Source organism: Mastigoproctus giganteus, chromosome 1, assembly GCF_048544385.1.
Source record: "Mastigoproctus giganteus isolate SK-2022 chromosome 1, ASM4854438v1, whole genome shotgun sequence".
Classification (NCBI taxonomy): domain Eukaryota; kingdom Metazoa; phylum Arthropoda; class Arachnida; order Uropygi; family Thelyphonidae; genus Mastigoproctus; species Mastigoproctus giganteus.
In genome coordinates, this window is record NC_143575.1 from 257114378 (window position 1) to 257134569 (window position 20192).

Consider the following 20192-nt stretch of genomic DNA (forward strand, 5'->3'; position numbering starts at 1 on the left):
TAATCAAAATTTGTGCTTCCATAAACCAGGGTCATATTGTGGCTTATTGATAAGATAATATGTACTCTGGTTTATGATTATTTATTTCATCATCAGTAATTCAGTCTTGTGACTGGTCAGTTCCTCTGATGAGCTGTCACCATCTTTGTCTCTCCTGTGCCGTTTATTTTATTTCCTCAAAATTTCGAAGTCCTGCTTCATCCAGCAACGTCTTTTTTGGTCTATCCCTAGGGCGTTTTCCCTCCACAATCCCCTCCATTGCATCTAGAAGCAAACCATCATGTCGAATCACGTAGCCCACCTATTTGAGTCTGATTATATATTTATATTCTATTTTTTCCATGCTATTAGTCGTAATTCATTTAACCACATATAATTACATTAATTTTTACTTAACTCCATACACCTTGTACAAAAAAATCCATTTATTAATAGTGTATTCGATTATATATTGTATATATGATAGATTACTTATGACGTGGCGCTGTTCAAAAATTATTCATGGACATGAACGTAATAAAAAACTAAAAGAATCTTTTATATTCTATTATTTGAATCTTTTATTTATTACAAAATGCTTTTTATATTGCTCTTATATACATAGAATTCGTTCTAATTATCATGCCAAAAGGTCGTGTAGAAATACCAAGAATCAATTCTTTTAACAGTTCCATAATTTTATCATAAAATGTTGCCAAGTTAAGTAATTTAAATATAATTTAGTATATAATGTCTAGTTTTCAACGTAATGTTGCTAGTTAACAATTCCTTAAAATAAAAAGAAGTTATTTATCTGCAATTTATTAGCATTACTTTGAGCAACAAAATTAACTGACACACTTATCTAGATTCAGAACACAATACGTGTAAAGACTAAAAATAAGCGAATATCAGCAGCAAGACAAAAGATTTTTCGTGAGTTTATTAATTAACCCCAGGATCTAAGAGAAACAAAAAGAAAATAGTTAAACTCTCACCTTGATTTTTAAGAGGAGGAAATTGAAGAGCCTCTTATTAAAAATAAAGCATTAGGAGGAGCCATTGAAAAAGTGATAACGTAGCAGTATTAGTACCAAAAGGGCGAAACGATGCAAAAAAGCGCCTTTTCAATATTACTTTCGCTTGCGTACATCAGCTAGTTGTGCATAATGTTATTAAATTATTGCTGACAGTGCGTTTTTGCCCTCCTTCCCTCCATCTTGATAAATTGTACTGATACTAATTTTGGGCTTATGTTAGTGTTTTATTCATAGCTCACCAGCTCAAATCGTGAGGTAATTTAAAAAAGGTAATACGATTTTATTCTTCCTGTATAAATCGTGTTATTGAAATGATGTAATTGGAATAGAGGAAGATGAAGCAAATGAGTGTTTCCTTTCTATAATTTTTTTTCATATACAGAATATATCTTATCTTTCAAAAATAAGATTAATCTATAGTCTATATTAGTGGACATTTAGTGTTTCCTTTTGGCATTCCACTGCAAGCACGTGTTCTAAAGATTGGTTTGTCTGTTTTCAGCGAAATATTTTTCCTGGTTGGTAGCGAGGATTCCCGAAACTGGCTAGGTCACTTTTTTTCATTTTAAATCCTGCGCCTTGCATGGACACGTCAGCACCAACCCTGGTCCACCGGCATATGGAAATCTGTCCACATGCAACATGAGGCCATGGCATCCGGATGTGCTGCTGGTGTTCGGTAGGCTGGAAGCGGTGGTTTTTTGGTTTGGGGACTGTTTTTGTGACATGCTCTGGGTTCTCTGATCACCGTTACTCAACGGCTCGATGGGAACGCCTGCCTTTATATCATCGCTGAGCAAGTACAACTCTTCATGATGACAGTGTATCTAGAGAACTCCAGCATCCACCAACAAGACAACACACCATGCCAGAAGACCTAGCTGGTTGCTAACTGGTTTTCTCCGTCCTTCCATGGCCGCCCAACTCGGCCGATCTCAACCCAATTGAGCATGTTAGGGACCTACTGGAAAAGGGCATTTGATGCTACGACTATCCACCTGACAATGCCGGCATTACTGGACACATTATGCAATAAATGGGTAACGCTACCACAGGACACCCTGCAACCTTGTGGAGGGTGTGCCTGGCGTGTATGGGTTATATTACAGTTGCCCCACGAGGTATCAGGTGGATATTGCTATGCAAAGTTACTCAGTGTATTTTGGATCGTACTGTAAATACAACAAACTGTAAACAGGTGCCTCTTGCAATGTGAGTGGTGGCCATTTTGTTTTGTTTTGTAAATTTGTTTGAATGGGAGTGTAAACACAAAAGTTATTAAAATTCACAAATCCCTTAAACAATCTTTAAGACAAGCACTTTCACTTCACATTTTTACCTTGTTAATGCTTTCTCTCTGTGTGATGGCATGGGTGTATACAGGTACAATATTATCTTCCAACACTGGAATTTTAAAACCGTTTTATTTAGATATTTATTGAGGATAAACTTTGATCAAACGACTGGAAGTGTATGGTTTGAGATGTTTTATTTAATCGAATATATTTGATTCGAACGTAGAGGCAATTATATTGATTATTTCCAAAAATAAATTCAAATTATAGTGAATCTATATGAGTATAAATTTAGTTTTTAACCCTTCCGTTATTTAAATGACGTCATAGTTTTATTATTAGGCCAAAACATAGTTTTCATTCAGTTTCTCGGTTTCCGCCGTCCATAAAGTGGTAAGATTCGATCAATACTAACGTTTTTTGTTTTGTTTTTTTTCCCCAGTTACTCTGTCTAGCTGATTGAATGACGTCAAGAATGAACTTATGTAGCCATGGCAACACTTCAGCGTTTGCTTCAGCTGTTTAATGCGATTTTCACCTAGTATGATTTTTTTAAAAACATTTTAAGACATCTCGCATTTTTAGTGAATAAAAATAAAAAATAATGCTTCAAAGATTCATTGTACTAAAATTTCTAAGCATTATTACATAAATTACATTTATCTTTATTGGGTAGATATTGATTACTCAAACAGCGTTGTCTGTTGTCCTCAAAGAGTATGGGCATCGAGGTAATCAAGCATAAGAAATATTAATCAATGTACATTAACACATTTTAGGATAATATCTGTTCACAAATTATATAAGGTATGTAACGGATGGGATAAGATAAAATATTATTCATGCGTTACAGGTAGAAGGTCAATCTAAAGTTAGGTAATATGTTAATTAAGTCAAGTCACATTAAGCAAATAATGTTACTTGATTGAAGTTTTGCTATTTAATAATGGGATGAAGGAGTCAAAACTGCCGATATGGAGTGCTACGGATGTATAAAAAGTTAAAAATTCGTAATGCGTAATTTGTGAAAGGCTCCTCATACATATGATAAAATTCCGTTTTTTCCCCAGATTACCACTTTAACAAAAATGTTAAGTTAATTCGCCGCCTCTCTTTCTTAATGTTGTTGCAGCACTTCATTCGATCTTCTCTCTAAGATGAACTTCAAACTGACATTCTGCGTTTAGATTGGTCTGGCGCTTTCATCTCATTCCAGGCTCACGTCTTATTGCGCAAATTGCAACTCTGTGGCTTCTTCCCTATGTTTCTTCCAGCGTTCTAAAATTATCTCCACTAGGTCCATTATTTTTCATCACAGACCTTCATTCCTGTCTCTTTGATCACAATATCCATTGTCAACTCTTTTCAAACGACATGAAAATTTGCAAAAACCTTATCTTCTTACAAGGCTCGTATTATCCCAAAGAAAGATCTAACTTCTCTTGTGAAGCAGTCTATTTTCAACACCATTAAACTTAATAAAAGCGCTGAAGACATATTCTCGGAGTTCCAGATGTGCACTAGTTAACTTCTCTTATTACATCAGTGATGTTAACAATCACAAGGACCACCCGTACAACTTCTATTGATATCAATTTACAAAACCACATTAATTATACTGCTCCTCGAGTAACGCACTTTTGGTATCATTAAAAGATCTGCTCTCATATTTCATAAGTTTTAATATCAAATTCATTTCATGTCATCGAACTCATGTTTCATTTCATTAATCCTAAGATTAATCCCGTTCATCCTAAGATTTTTTTTTTTTATAAGTGTGAATTGCCAATTCTCCTTTTATACGGAAAATCTATTTTTTCAGAATGAACTTAGCCCCATTCCATCCCCTAAGGATTGGATTTTATGTACTTATTTCTGAACGTAAGCATACAGTTGATGATTATCACGACTCTAAATATCCTATCACAGTAAATGGTTGGCTTGGGCACAAGAGAAACCAATAGGCTCCTTAAGTAATTTATGAGGATTGGGATTTTTCTTGATCATGCAGTTCATGTCCTCCACCTTATGTGCTTGGGTCAGGGTTCTCCACCCTCCTCCTTGAGCCCGATAGTTTTGTTATTAATCATGTTTATCAATCACAGTTATTAAGAAAAAAAATTATCTCGAACTAGGAATTGTTTCAAACCCCTCTATAGGTAAACTACACCATGTGTTTCCATGGTGTAACTTCGAGTGCTATGAAAAGAATACCTCTGGAGATAATGAAGGGATTTCTCGCTGCGCTTTGTTTAGTCAGCGGAGGATCCAGAATTCTAGGCTGGAGTTAAGATATGACAGCGGTGGTGATGCTCTGATAACAGAGGCGTGTAAAATAACTGCACTAGAATCTGGTGCAGAGACTATCACTGCACCGTTGAGTGATTTAGTTTTGCATCACAGAAGGAATAAAGTGTTTGTCGGTGTGTGTGGTGGGGATTTTCTTCTTAGAGAAGAAGATCCTTACTACCTTCCTCTCTGTAACGGATTCAGGCGGCTTTTACGGGGGGGGACAGTGACGATATATGTGAAATAATCTCGAAGTATTTGCTCCAGTTTACTCAAACTTTGGAGGAGCGATCGGAACGATTAGCTACTGCTTCCTTCCTCTTGAGCACGACTAGAGCTGAATGAACTTTTTTTTAGAAAACAAAGGCTTCTGTCATTAATAGTATTTAAACTTACATCTTTTCAAAAAGCCAATTTATTATGCTAGTTTTTCCCACTGATGTACTTGACTGAAAACTTATTTAAACTTCTGCGTATATTGACAATTATCATGCAGTCTGCTTAGTTCAAAACCATGGTCTAAATTTCTACAGAAATTTTATTTTAGTAAAAATTATCCAAGCCCTCTCTATACTAATCTATGATAGCTTCATTATGTAATGAAGCTTTCAATAATTAATCAGATTTCCTTTCGATGGCTATATTTCCTTTGATGAGGAAAAATAAACTAATCGTCCATTAAATGATATAAAAGTATGATTTCTCAAATTCTGGGATTCATTGAGACTTCCCTGTCTCCAGTGATGTATTTTTTATGCCATATTTTTAAAAATCTGCGCACTTTTTTATAATAACTCGTTGAATTGATTATTTGAGCGCCCTAGGCTGAAAGTTATAGGTTATACTCCCATGGGAGTATAACCTATAACTAACCTACAACCTTATTACCACCGACTTTTGCTTGTTACAAATGGCTCTGCTATGCAAGTTCTCAGTCTTCTTTGTATTTTGCTTGTATAGGTGGTTGGAAATTAGACGATCAGAATTGTCAACCCGCGTGTATAGGTGAGAGAGAGAGCTTAACCATGAAAATAGCAGAGCATGGTTTGATTGCCTGCTCGCTGCAGGGTTATTCTGAAGAAGTAAGCATAAAATAAAATCTGCGTGTTTGTCAAAACAAATTGGACTGGAAAAATATTAAAAATATTTTCAATCTCGAACGTGGAAAACAATTTTAAAAATGTAATGAATACTCCAACCTATAAACTGTAAACATTCTGCGCAAATATTTACTTATTATTTTATGTAACAATAAAGAACGGGTTTTTTTTTTTAATTAAGATGATCAGAATAAATGGATAAAAATAGCAAACACATAAATAAATATCTAAAATCCAAAAAAATATATGAACAACATTCTCTCGAGATAAACTCTTCATTATTCATCAAAGTACACATTTTAAAGCTAAACGAAAAACCGTTTATGAAATTCTCTTTCCCATCCAAAGATAATTTTGGTAAACTCATTCTTTCTGGCCAATTTCAAATCTACATATTTAGTCAATATTATAATTACTTAACTTTTTAATAATCCCAAATAAACTAATTTTATTACTTCACGCTGACAAACAGATGATAATTTAAATCAGTATTATTATGCTTAGAAACTCTTTCTAAAATAAATCACATTTTCCTTCACATTCTATCGTTCCTAATAATTTCAGCTTGTGAGATGATATAGATTCATTTACTATTATTTTTTATATTATTTTGTAAACCAGCTCTGAATTAGTTAACAGTACCGAAGCTAAAATAAGGAACAGTGGAACTGTTTCATTCCTTATTTCACATTAACGGAACAGTTCCTTTATTATTTTACATTGAAGGAACTGTTCCTTTATACTTTTTGAAAAACTAAAGTTTAAAAACAGCATTTTTTTTATCCGAAAAGTAGCTATTGATTTAACTAAAAATACAAGCACTATTAAAAATATATATACATATGCATTAAATATATATTCTAAAATATGTAATTGCAAACTAAATATTAGAAAAATGAGGAAACGAACCAATTACAGAATGTCAAATTAAAATATTGGTAGGTATGACGTAACATAATCTCGTGACAGACAACAGTTTGCCAGTAGGGGAAGATGAAAGATATCGTTTGCTCATCACTCAGATTATGTTCGAAATCATTAATACGAGTAAGTTATAAATCTATATTCGTAAATTTACTTTTAAAAAGATGAATAAATAACTTATACAGTAAAAGTTAGCTCTTTTTTTTTTTTTAAGTATGATTAAACTCACCTGTTTTCCGAAGTGTGGGCTATCAGTAAAAATGACAAGTTAAAAGATAGTTATCGAGCAAAGCCGGCATGGTGGCTTTAACTGGAATTGTAGGAGTTAGGAGTAGGAGGGCTGCTACATGTCCACCCTACCTTCGTCTTTGGTACACTCGCGCAGCTGGAATGCCGGCAACTCGGTGCCTACTGTTCGCTATTAGAATTATATTAATTCAGGCAATATAGACTAACAGTTCGATGTGTGCTAGCAAAGAATCATGGTAGCGCGGCAGTCGTGAACCTGCGATACGCTACTCCACGCCGTAGCGGGGGGAAGCATGCGCGGAGTCTCGGGAATTACGGCTCTGCCTGAAACGCGGGTATAATACTTACAAATGAATATTACGCTTGCTTTAGATGCACTGTTGTTCTACCTCTCTACCCTACACACTTTCACCCCCCCCCACTTTAATACTATGTTGAATAAATGTCCTCTCGCTCACTTCAATAATTCCCCCTGTTATACCCCCCTCTCCCCCTTTTTTATCGATCTGTTTACTGCCTTTTCGCCTTCGTAACGTGCCGTTTTCATCGCAGTAAATGAGAAAAAGAAACAGCTTTTCGTATAGCAAGTTACCGGCATCCTTTTTAAATCATTTTCCCTACCTATACCTTTGTTTATGATTATTTTTTATATTAATTATCCATTTATTTTAAATTTATATATATTTTTAAATGTATTAAAGCATTCGTTTCCGTGTTCTGCTGCCATGTGTTACATACAATGAGGAAGCTATAACCTGCTTCCAGGGACGGTGCTAGAATTTTCTAAAGGGAAAGAGGGGCAGTGTTCCGGGAAATCATTAAGCTTTAATCGTTCTGTAGCAGTAAAAATCCACACTATTTTGATCATAGGGAGAACGGGGCCTAGTCCCTGTAAACCCTACCTGGGACCGCCCCTGCCTGCTGCTTTCTGAGAACCTTAAATCCATTCAGGTAGCTCTACCTTTCGCAGACTTGAAACCACTCTTAAAACCAGTTTATTTATTTGTTGCTTAGTTTTTTATTTTATATTATTTTTTTTTTCTTAGTGGGGAGGAGACTTTCTTTTGTTTTTTGTAGATGTTAACCGATTCTCGGGTAGAAGGGTGCAGTGCCGCATTATCCGGCACTGCACCCTTCTGCAAAAAACGGCAAGATCAGACAGGGGAGGGAGGCAAAATCATTGTTTCAAAGGCTAATTGCCGTTTTTTTACTAATATTTTTAAGTGATTTTTATCGGAAACTGAACTTTCTACCTGCCAAGGTCAATGAACTTTACGTGAAGATTAATTTGAAAACTAAATTTTATATTTAGTTCTTATGTCGTATAATTTGTTTGTTTTGTTGTAACAATAAAATGAAATTTAAAATGTTCTTTATTAGTTTTTTCTTTAAATGGGACCCAAATTCTATTTTGCCTTGGACCCCATGAAGGTATAACGCGCTCCTGATTGGGTGCAACATACTCTAACCACTGGATTGAAAAGGATTCCCAAATCCAAACTTAGGGGATTACTTCCGTCCTGGAATAGAGGATTACCCGGTATATATAACCAATAAGATCGATGTGATTATTTACAACATACATTTTTATAAATATGTTTAACTCTTCAAAAAGTATGGGGGAGATAACAAAAGACAGTTTGGGAAAATTCAAAGGTCTGCTGAACCTACAAGAGGTGGGAAATGCATAGGTTGGCTATTTCCTTTTCTCTTATTATTTTAGTTTTATTCTTTTTATTTTATTTATTTTTTGTTATTTTATTTTATTATTATTATTTATATTTTTTTTGGCTGGTGCAGCATAAGCCATAGGCTTCCTTGCACCATGTGGCCATTGCTAATACTAATACTATATCAAATTTGAAGTAAAGTTAAAAAGTGAATTAGGCAAGTAATTAATGAGATATCTGTGGTGTTCTCCAGAAATTTCTGTGCATCGCGATCGACCAGTCGATCGTGATCGACCATTTGCTAACTCTTGCCATAAATATAACCGCACAAAATGAATAAATAAATAAAATAAGCCGAGATTGCCTGTGTTTATGTGCATTTATACCAAGATTAAGATAAAAAGTTATCAGACGACTCTGTTATGACGTAATTTAAATCGAAAAGAAATAAAAATACCAATATCCAATATTAATTAATATAATGAACCTTTTACCTAGATAATTGAATCAAAATAAAGAGAGTTAGCACTGCACACTAGAAGTGAGAAAATTGCATTATATTTGGTAAAAAAATGGGTGGGGGGGGAGGGATAATTGCCATATTACTACTACAATTCATGTGTGGTCCGAACTTAGAACGATGTTTATTTAATTTTTTTTTTTTTTTTTGTCCTCGGCACCTTTGGAGAAAAATAATTATGCTTTTTCAGTGGGATCGATTTTCAGTAATTATTCCACAGATCTAGCATTAGCTCTGAGAATGTGAAGGTTTAATAAATTGTCACAAGCAAAAAGAAGTTCAGGAAACTATGAAGTAATTTGCGAATGAAAATACATCCACGATGAATTTTTCAGATAATATGGAGGCTTGAAGCCAAACACAATACAAAGATTTAAACTATTAATAGAATGGAACATGAAGAGAAAGTAGTAGTAGTAGAGGAGGCATGTGATGCAAGAATGCAAGCTTATGTAGCATCGGCAAAAAAAAAAAAAAAAAAAAATTTCACACACCCATTCTCTCTAAAAGTTTGTCCAGTTCCTCTTTGAATTTATTTAAACTATCAACTTCCACAACAACAGATGGAAGTTTGTTCCAGCTAACAACTACCAGCTGGGTAAAGGCAAATTTCCGCACATCTATTCGACAACTGTCTTTCCTCAATTTGAATTTATGCCCCCTCAGGTTCTTAATCTAAGCAAGAGGAAGAATCCCATCAAAAATTGAGTCTGCCCAACCTATTCAATGCCTTATACACCTCAATCAGATCACCTCACAAATGCTTAGTCTCCAGACGCTTCAATTTGCAGACCTTAAGTCTTTCTTGGTAAGAGGACTGCCTCCGTTTACCTCATCAGTCTTGTTGCCCTTCTCTGTACTCGCTCAAGCAACTCTATATCCTTCCTAAAATGAGGCCTCCAGACCTGTCGCAGTACTCAAGGCGTGGCCTGACCATTGCCTTATACAAAGGGATAATCACCTCCTTTTCCCTACTAGCAAAATTCCTGTATATCATTGACAATGCCCCATGACCTGCTCTGGCAGCCTGTCTGCACTGCTCTGAAAATATCATATCTGACTGCACAATTCCTCCCAGATTTTTTTTTTTTTTTAATTTTCTGCCATCCTAATTATAGTGCCACACAGTTTGTATGTTTCTCTGGGGTTACTTTTACCTATATGCAGTGCTTTAATTTGTCAATGTTCAACTTCAGTTGCCACTTCTCAGCCCATCTGCCCAAATGTTCTAGATCCTGTTGCAGTATCACACTGCCATTAACAACCCTCTCAACCTTTGTATCATCTGCAAACTTCGACATTAAGTCTGATATACCTTCATCAGTATCATTGATAAATGTACAAAACAACAGTGATCCCAACACCGAAACCTGGGGGACTCCACAAATAACATTAGGCCACGAAGAGCGGTGTCCATTGATTACCGCTCTCTGTCTTCTCCCGCTCAACCACACTTTTATCCATTGTAGCAACTTGCCCTTAATGCAATCCCACTCCAATTTGTACAGTAGTCTTCCATGTGCAATAGTATCAAAAGCTTTCCTGAAACTCAAGTATATGATATCAAAATTATTTTTTGCATCCAGTTCGTTTGTAACCACATCATAGTATCCAATCAAATTTGTCAGACAAGACTTTCCCCTTAATAAACCCATGCTGTGTCTGAGTTATTGCTGGAGTCTTGTCTAGGTGATCCTGCAATGCATCTTAACCAGTGATTCAATTATTTTCCCGGAATAGAAGTTAAACTAACAGGTCTGTAATTACTCGTGTCACGCTTAGATACCCCTTTGTGAATTGGGCATACATTTGAATATCTCCAGTCCGTGGGGACTTCCCCTGAGTCTAAGGATGCTTTCATAATTATGGATAAGGGTTTGCTTACTTCCTTTGCCACCTCCTTTAATATAACTGGATAGATCCCATCCACCCCAGGTGCCTTTCTTATGTTTAACTTCAACAATTTCTCCTCCACTTTGCTCTCAGTTATTACAAAATTATTACGCGCCCTGCTACAATTTGATAACCTTCTGGCATTCTCCTTCCTCAATAACTCCTCATGTATGAATGTACATGCAAAATACTGATCCAGATTGTCAGCTATCTGAGCAGGATCATCAACAGTCGAACCATCGATATCAATATTTTGAAAAAGTTGCGAGTTAGGATTGAATTTGAAAGTGTCTGCAATTCTGCCCAGACACGATTGGACGGAGTAAATTTTGAGAGCCTTGTCAAACCATTAGGTCCTGGAGAAAATGTGCAATGCTCATGGGGTTGAATTTTCTCTCATCTTGGTCTGTTAACGAGAGACTGTTTTTATAGGGATGGGATACACTTAAATAGAAAGGGCGCAAGAATATTTGCTGATGCTGTCGAGGCAATGATAGATGGGTCGACAAACTGCTAGCTTGGGGAAATACACAGACTAATAGATTAACCAGGGGGCGCAGGCAGAGGTGAAGGTGATTCTTGTACTGCTTCTATTGGGAAATGCAGCAGCCTGGAATGCAAAGTGTTGGGGATTTCAGGCCTTGCTGTGGGTCATCATGGAACAAGCGAACACATGGGCTGTGTAAGGGTGATTAAGAATAAGATCATGCCCGTGTATACTTGCATGTGCACTAATGCCAGGAACGCTGTAAATAAACTAGATGAATTTGAGTACTGATTAAGTCATCAAGTTAAGTTAAGTCATTCATTGCTGGATGAAAAACCCGAGTTTATGAGACCAAAAACTATGGTACCCTTCGCCTGAGACCGAATAACTCAGCCACATTGTGAAAATGATCTATAAAAATCCACCCGTCATCGACTTGATCGAACTCAGGTCTTTTTCATTCGGTCTGGGGAAGACGAGAATCCTACTAAGTGTGCTACCACGAGGGCTAGTTGAATGGTATTCTTCCTCTTGCTGAGACTACACACGTGAAGGGGCATAAATTTAATTTTGCCTTCAGCCAGCGGGTGGTTGATTGTTGTAACAGGCTTCCATCTGTTTTTGTGGAAGCGGATGGTTTGAATAAATTCAAGGAAGAACTAGACAAATTCTTGGAGGGTACGTATTGGAGAAGTGCGTAGTGTCTTTTTTTAGCTGATCCTATGTACAGTTGCTTTTTGCATCACTCGCCTACTAATTAATAAACTTAATTAAAATAACTAATTAATTAACTAATAATGTGCAAAAAGTAATTCTTTTCACTTCGCTGCACGCACCTCAACTTATCTACTCAAAATTTTGTAGTTTCTTAATGTCCTCCTTGATTTAAAAAATTTAAATGTAAAGTTTAATATAAAACGATCTTCTATGATTTAATAAACAAATGGCAACACTTACTTCAGATCATATGCAGGCAACATTTTTATAACGTACTTTACTTATATTTTTTTGAATATTAATAAAACTTGAACTTTAACACATATTTCATGTTTATGTTGTGATTAATACAAAAACAAATAATATAATTCATTATTTATACATTTCATAATTCCGTAACTAAAAACAAGTTATTCAAACAGCAATTACCTTTATATGTAAACAGAACTTTTCCTTTTATAATACAAAATTCAAAAATAGGCCAGCATCATCAGGGATATATATTTGTGTATACCTTATAAAATTACCTTGTAAAATTAAAACTAAGGCAGTTGCCACTCTCAATACTAATAAAGGAGAACCAGTTAATATTTTGAGAGTGCAGTGTACATAAGTGCAAAAAACGAGTAGAGCGTCTATGAAAGGGGTATGACTTTGAAGGCATTGCAAGATTGTTTTCAACGCTTAAAACGATATGTGTAGCTAGTATATAGAAAAGTCCCATGGGGACTGTTTTGAATGATTTTCATGATAAATTCTCTTTCTGAACATTTCCTGTTTTTTTTTTTTTGTTTTTTTTAGATTCTTTGCATTATTACTTTTCAGATGCTCTATTCACAGTCTTGATTTATGGTTTGTCTTTTATATTAAATGAATAAAGAATATTTCAATAATTATTTGCCCCCTCTTTTCAGAAGAATTTATGGACAGTCCACGGAAGAAATCTTTTCCATGAATATTCGTGGAAAACACCAAGTGAGAAAAATGATTTATAAATTCTCTTAAATCAACTGCATACAATTTCCATTTAAAGTCAAAAACTTTTCGGGATGAAAAAGGTCATTCACATAAATAGTAAATGTGCAATATTCTGTTGTAATCCGTAGTCTCTATGGAGCCTTGCAATTCTTGCTATGGATCGATCACCCAAGCATGAAATGACCTTACAATGGCTTGGGACGTATTCGCAACACACTTTCTGTTTCTTGGTATTGTGGCCACACCACACCACTTGCCATATTGCTGCCTCTTCTTGGATTTGGCCCGCTTTCAACCTCAGAGAATCGTTTTAGGGGTGTCATTCATACATTTTTAAAAATGTTTAAGCCACCAAACCGAGATCGTATCAAAAGTGAAATTACAATCAAATTAATGATATTCTGAAATTATTGAAATACCTTTGTATATATATATATATATATATATATATATATATATATATATATATATATATATATAAATTACGTATGCATTTATCAATTTTCTCGTAAATCCCCAAAAGCAGAAAAATATTACTAAGCAAATAATAAATGTCCACTTCCTCCTGAAATTTTTATTGCAAGAACTAACTATTTTATACCGTTCATTTTAATATTTATCTATTGTAAGAGTTCCAATTAATTATATATCTCTCTATGCATTAAAAAAGTTTTCCTACCAGTGATATTTATTCGAGCCAATGGGAGAAGAGGGGGGTCAATTACGTCACTACAAATCCGCAGGTAAATAATTTCATAGGTCATTTCCTGATTAGATTTCGATCAGTGCATTATAATGTTAATATATTAGTATAATGTTATTATTATACAAATAATAACATTATGCAATACAAATATTTACAAAAACTAAGCTATTTACAATCATAGCTCTACTATACCGGGATGATGGGTTCCTTCATCAGCTGACATTAATATGCAAAAAGCGTTGCAATGGAACATCAAATGATGCTGGGCGTGGTCATGTATTAGACAGTGAAGCACGTGCACGAGGTTGGCGAATGTTAAATCGGAGGAACACAAATGGGTTACTGGGCAGAATCAGACACTTGCTGTTGACAATGTAGAGCGCGTACGTGGGGCGCATTGAAAGACAACTGCCTCCATAACACTCACCAACCTCGTTCACGCACTTCACTGTCTAATATATAACCACATATTTTGTAAATAATTTAAATATTTGTATAGTTTGTTTGGTTGGTTGTTTGGTTATGTAGTGTAAGTGCACATTGGCTGCTTAGGCTATAATGTGCCAAGTCAAAGACATCTAGAGTAGAGTGACGCAGTCGTCCCTAGGATTGTCCCGCTTTCGTTATTGGGTTTTTAGGAGCATTGGCGACTAAGGCCATGTTGCTCCGTGTATAGTGTCTGTAAATTGCGTATGTTCTTTCTCGGGTGCCCCTAATATGACAGATATAAAAGAAACCTCACCATGGAACTGTAAGAAATATAGAGGCGGGATAGAAAGTCGCATTCTGATGTAAGTTGATTGAAACGTATGAAAATACATCTTTTCTCTTGTCACCTGCAAGACGTCCGTTATGTTACGCAGTTAAAAGGTTGGATGTAAAAAATTAATATAACAGAGGGATTTATTAAAGGAAACCACTTATGCAAGAATATTTCCAATGAAACTTCCTTCTTCTACCATTAAATTTAAGAGGCATGTGAGACGATTATGAGAGATATAAATATTGAAAATTGAGGTTTATACTGCTCCGGGAGATGAGTTAATGAAACGAAAAAATTAGTAAATATTTTAAATAATTTTTAAAAAACATTATGTAAATATTTTATACTTTAAATACGACACAGTCGTAAAGCTAAGGACACAGTCGTAAAGTTCTGCGTGGAAACCGTCTATGAAGCCATTCACAGTCGTAATTAATTTAAAATATTAATATGATTTTAAGGGATTATACAGCTTTAAAAGTTATAAAACTTTTGCTATCTCTCATATTTGGAAAATTCACAACTGATGTCAATATTTCCAAATACGTTTCAAGCTCCTTGGTCCTTGAGGAGCTTGAAACGTATATTCTCTCAGGTACGAAAAGCGAAGAATGCTACCTGAGGTCTAAAACGCCGACTGGCCTGATATTCAGATGACACTTGAGTCAAATGAACCGAATTTCTGTGAAGTCCATTCATTCTGCTACAACTAAATTCTCTGCTAACATCTTCACGATCGTGGAACTGTTAGAAACCCCAAGTGCAAGTCCTCAAAAACGGCACCTACTATACTGGAGGTGACACACCCAGGTGAAATACCATCACTTTGCTTATGGGATGTTTGAAGTTGTGGAACCCATGATTAGTCTCCAGAGCAAAGCTCTGTCAAATCCTCCCCTATCTCCTCCATCATGCATTGAGATGATATCTGTTTTCCTCATGTGTATGTAAGGCCATCACTCTGTATATTAGTGACCTTCTTCCATTGACTGGAAATCCTATCCACAGCTTTGCCGATAATAGCACATTGCGTTCTACCTTTCAGTTTGAGTAACCTGGCCCTGAAAAACAGCTTCAACTTCTCGAATATCCGCAACCAATTCCTTATATGCTTATCTCGAAATAACTTAGTTCATTTCAATCCTTCTAAAACTCAGTTCTGTCTTATATCTTGCAAAAAGGATTTTTCTGCTCCTATGTTTGTCTTCGACTACACTGAGATTTCTAGAGAACATCCTATAACTCTATTAGGAATTATTTTGAATTCTAATCCCTCTTGGCATAAGCACATCACAAATATTGCTTCCTCTGCATCTAAAAAACTGGGTTTTTTTTTATTTCGTTCTCTCGGCGTTATTTTTCTTCCAAACAACTACTCACTCTGTATAAATCTCAAACCGCCTTGAAATATTGTTCCCACATCTGGGGCGGTGCCCCCAAAACCTCTCTCAATCTTCTTCACTCCATTCAACAGAGAGGTAGTTCGGTTAATTAATGGCCCATTTCATACAACATCTCTCCACCCTGTCTTACAGACGTTCAGTTTTGTAGAAACTGAACGTCTGTGCATGCCTTTTCTATAGATACTTCCATGGGCATTATTCTTCTGAATTTGGGCATTCTTCTTCTTCTTCTATGATGTCCCTTCTCTCTCTTCCATATTCAGTCCAAACTTTTGGCGCAACCAGTTGGCATCTTTTTATTGTCCAACTTCAAATTCGCAGAACAAACTTTTCTTTCTCATTTATTCCTTCAATTTCCGTTTTCTGGAACAACTTTCCTTCAGAAATATTTCCTGAAAATTACAATCTACAGAAATACAAGCCTAATGTCAACAAGTATCTTGTTTCATCTTTCGTGTGTGGGATTTTTCGTAAAATAAAATAAGAAAAAGCTGGATTGAATGAGTAACACTTGGGAAGTGTTATTTATTCGAGGGTGTTAGAAACTGGCAAATCATTGCAAAGAATTTCACAATATGAAATCTCTTGTGAAATGACTTTTCTATGCAAATTAGTTTTGCTCAATGCGATTCAACTATGTATAGAACTGATTCTTAAACGTTAATTATAAATATGATTTATGATTTTCTCATTGTAAAAGCTCTGTGGGTCATCCAAGTGGATTAAAACTCTGCCTTGCTATAAGCTGACTACTTGTACTTATATTATTTTGATAGCTTAATGTCTTCTAAATAAAAAAAATTGTCTTGTTTAGTTTCTAAAATTTGATGTTTTAAATGTGTAGGTGTACGAAAATGAATATACAGCAATTTAAGCATCGTTCAGTAATAAAATGTTTGACCAAAGACGGAAGAAATTCTAAAGAAATCCATCAAAAAAGGAGCAGGTGTTTTGGGAGATATCACCCGGTTTTGCTACTGTTGGAAGATGGTTGTCAGAGTTCAAAAGAGTACGGCAGTAAGTTGAGGAAGATCAGAAATCTGGTCGGAAATCCGAAGCAATCAATTCTGAAACAATTATCATCGTCGACGAAAATTGAAGTTGGTTAAGTTGAAAAAGTAATTAACATTTCCCATGGAAGCTTTTTAATAATAAACGTGAGTAATGTCCAAATTTAGTAATGTCCAAAGTTGGTGCAAGATGGATTCACAGAAACCTTTCCAACCCTGAAAAACATCAAAGGGTAAGTCATCAAGAGACAATTTAAAACTGATTCTTGCTAATCCAGAAAGATTTTTCTCCCGCTTGATAACTGGCGATGCAACTTGGCTACATTTTTATCATCCTGAATCCAAATTAGAAAACATGCAGTGGAAACACAAGGAACCTCTAACTCCGAAAACGTTTCGAACTCAACCATCAGCTGGAAAAGTATTTGCTTCAGTTTTCTTGTACACAAAGGAATTGTGAATGTAAATTCGAAAGATGGTCAAGAGCTAAAGCCAGCTTGGTTTGATGGTAAATCTGAAGAACTTGTTTAAGGATTAAACTCTTTGAGGATTAAATACAATAAGTGTATTAAACTTCGGAGTGAGTATATCGAAAAATAAAAAACATAGGATACCTATGTCTTTTATACTCCATTCTCAGAAATTTTGTCTCACCCCACCTCGTAAGTACTGTAGTCTGAAATTACAAATCGTGCAAAGTGTGAATGTGGCAATATCCCCTTCAGTCTCCAACAGTCTTAATCGGATGTCTATAAATAGAATTGAATAATCTCGATTTGAATTAGGATCAAATCTTCTCAGAAACACGTTTCTAAGTTCAGCACATTGTAGAAACTGAGGATTGCGCACTTTAAAATACTTAGTTCTATAAATCACAAATGCAAAAACTGTTGAGAATCACTCTTATAATATATTGCCCCACCGAAGTTGGAGACTTTAGAAGATATTCTTATTTCAGTTTTCAGTGTTTTTTCAAACCGAAATAGAAACATCTAAATTGGTAACATTCTTACGAATCAATCAGGGAGCATGGGCATTAGATTCGTATACTGAAGTGTAAAATCATTTAAAAACCATTGCTAGGTTAGTTTAATCCAACGCACATAAAATGAGATTTGATTGAGTATGTTGAATATCACCGTAGTGAACACCTCTCCATTGCTAGGTCGATTCACGGGATCCAAGTGTTTAGAAATTGGCTGTGGCCCGACGATCCACCAAATGATGATTGCGAGTGCAAACTTCGACTATCCGGTCACCAGCGATTTTTCAGAATCAAACAGGAAGATTATCAACAGATGGGTCAAAGGAGAACCAGGAGCACCGGACTACGATCCATTCTTTGAAATGGTAGCCAAATTGGAACGATACAGGTAAAGATGAACCTAAATACAGTTCAACCGATTAAGCTCTATTACACATCAAACAAAAAAAAAACAAAATAGCTTTTTAACAAAGGTTGTTGATTTTTAAACTCTAGGAGAACATCGAATATCGAAAACAAAATGCAAATAGCAATTCACAAGAGAAAACTTGCACGATTTTTTTCAAATTAATATTTTAAGACAGTATAATTTCAGAGTTACCAAAAAAAAGAGTCCAATTCTTCTCAATATTAGTAAAAAATTAAACTGTGATATAATCTTAGGGGCGTTACACGACTGGAAACACTTTACCACCAACAATGATATCATAAATATCATAACATTGGAGTTGCTAGACAATAGCATTTCAATTTTAATTAAAATATGCTATTTTAAATAAAAATAAAATAGGCCAATTAATTTAAAACGGCAGTGTCCAATCCTTTTTAAATGAACTGGACAGTTCCGTTCATATTTCATATAGTTTCATCAAAACATGAATTTTGAGTATGGAACTGGAACTAAAATTGTGTCATACTTCATTAGCATTAGCATTAGTATAGGCATATGATGCAAGGAAGCAAGCTTATGCAGCATCAGCCGGAAAAAAAAAAAAAAAAAAAACCCCTTCCCATTTCACTTATCCATTCGCTCTAAAAGTTTGTCGGGCTGAACTGACATCATCACCTTTGCTGATGACATAAAACTGTTCACTATTATCAACCCTGGAGACAATGCTGACTGTATTAATACCTTAATACAGTACTACCTAAAATTCAGAACCTCGAGGCCTTCCTCTCCTGTTTCGGTCTTAATACCAATCCTGAGAAATCGAAACAGTTGAAATTTTCGCTCAACCTGAACCCAATAATGGTGCAACACATTTTAAGAGGATCTGCCACTTCTGATGTCCAACAACATACCGATTTGGGCGTTATTTTTGACCAAAAGCTCTTCTTTCTATCACATATAGACCACTTGCAAATAAAGTTCTGCCGACTCCGGTGGAGGATTAAGCAACAACTTTAACACTTCCATGACCAAGCAGTTGGGTGCAGATACATTAAGACTGGTCATTCTCTTTTGCGCCGAAGTCTGGACTTCAACTGCTGTGACGCATCTTAGACGGATTTTCGCAGGGGAATTGAAGCTATTGAAGTGGGCCATACGGAAAATTTGGCTTCCCCTGAACAAGGTAGATGGTGGCAGTTGTTTATATCAGACATCTTCCTGCCATCATTCATGAGAGTAGACTCATCTGTGCTGTCAAAATGATGGTTGGCAGATGGAGGATCCCAAGCCTTAGGGTCATCCCAGACCTGCCCATATCGGTTTAAGTTATCTGATCGATTCCTACCCATGCAAATGCTGCAGTACACTGAACGGACAGAATTCTTGGGACAACTAGTTCCTGGGCAACGCGACGCTGTCACCCCTCTCGCCAGAGAACAAACCCACCGCTTGGCAGGTATCTAGGTATACTGCATCACTGCATTCATGTAGACGGTAATTCGATATCAGTATGGATAAACGTCTTGAGTAAACCGACTTTGAAAGAGGGATGATAATGGATGGCCGACTCATGGGTCACTCTATCGCGGAGGTGATACAGAAATTGCACTATCTACGTTCGACAGTATCAAGAATGTATAGGGAATACGCCGTTTCCGGAATAACATCTCATTGTGAGATGGTGGTCGATGAACGTGGCCGTCGACGTCTGTCTCGCATTGTTTCAGCCACCGGAGAGCGACAGTGGCACATTATTATTATTATTATTATTATTATTATTATTGCTCTTATAT

At 35.7% G+C, this 20192-nt stretch overlaps 1 protein-coding gene across 2 annotated transcripts in view; it reads right to left on the reverse strand.

Annotated features, from left to right (window-relative positions):
* The window catches only part of LOC150091807 (uncharacterized), a 167689-nt gene extending 160435 nt beyond the window's left edge, over positions 1-7254 (reverse strand). For both annotated transcript variants that reach the window (XM_090377079.1, XM_090377072.1), the window contains exon 1: positions 6857-7254. The gene's annotated coding sequence lies outside the window, so the exon portion shown is untranslated. The remainder of the gene's footprint in view (positions 1-6856) is intronic.
* Positions 7255-20192: the final 12938 nt, after the last annotated feature.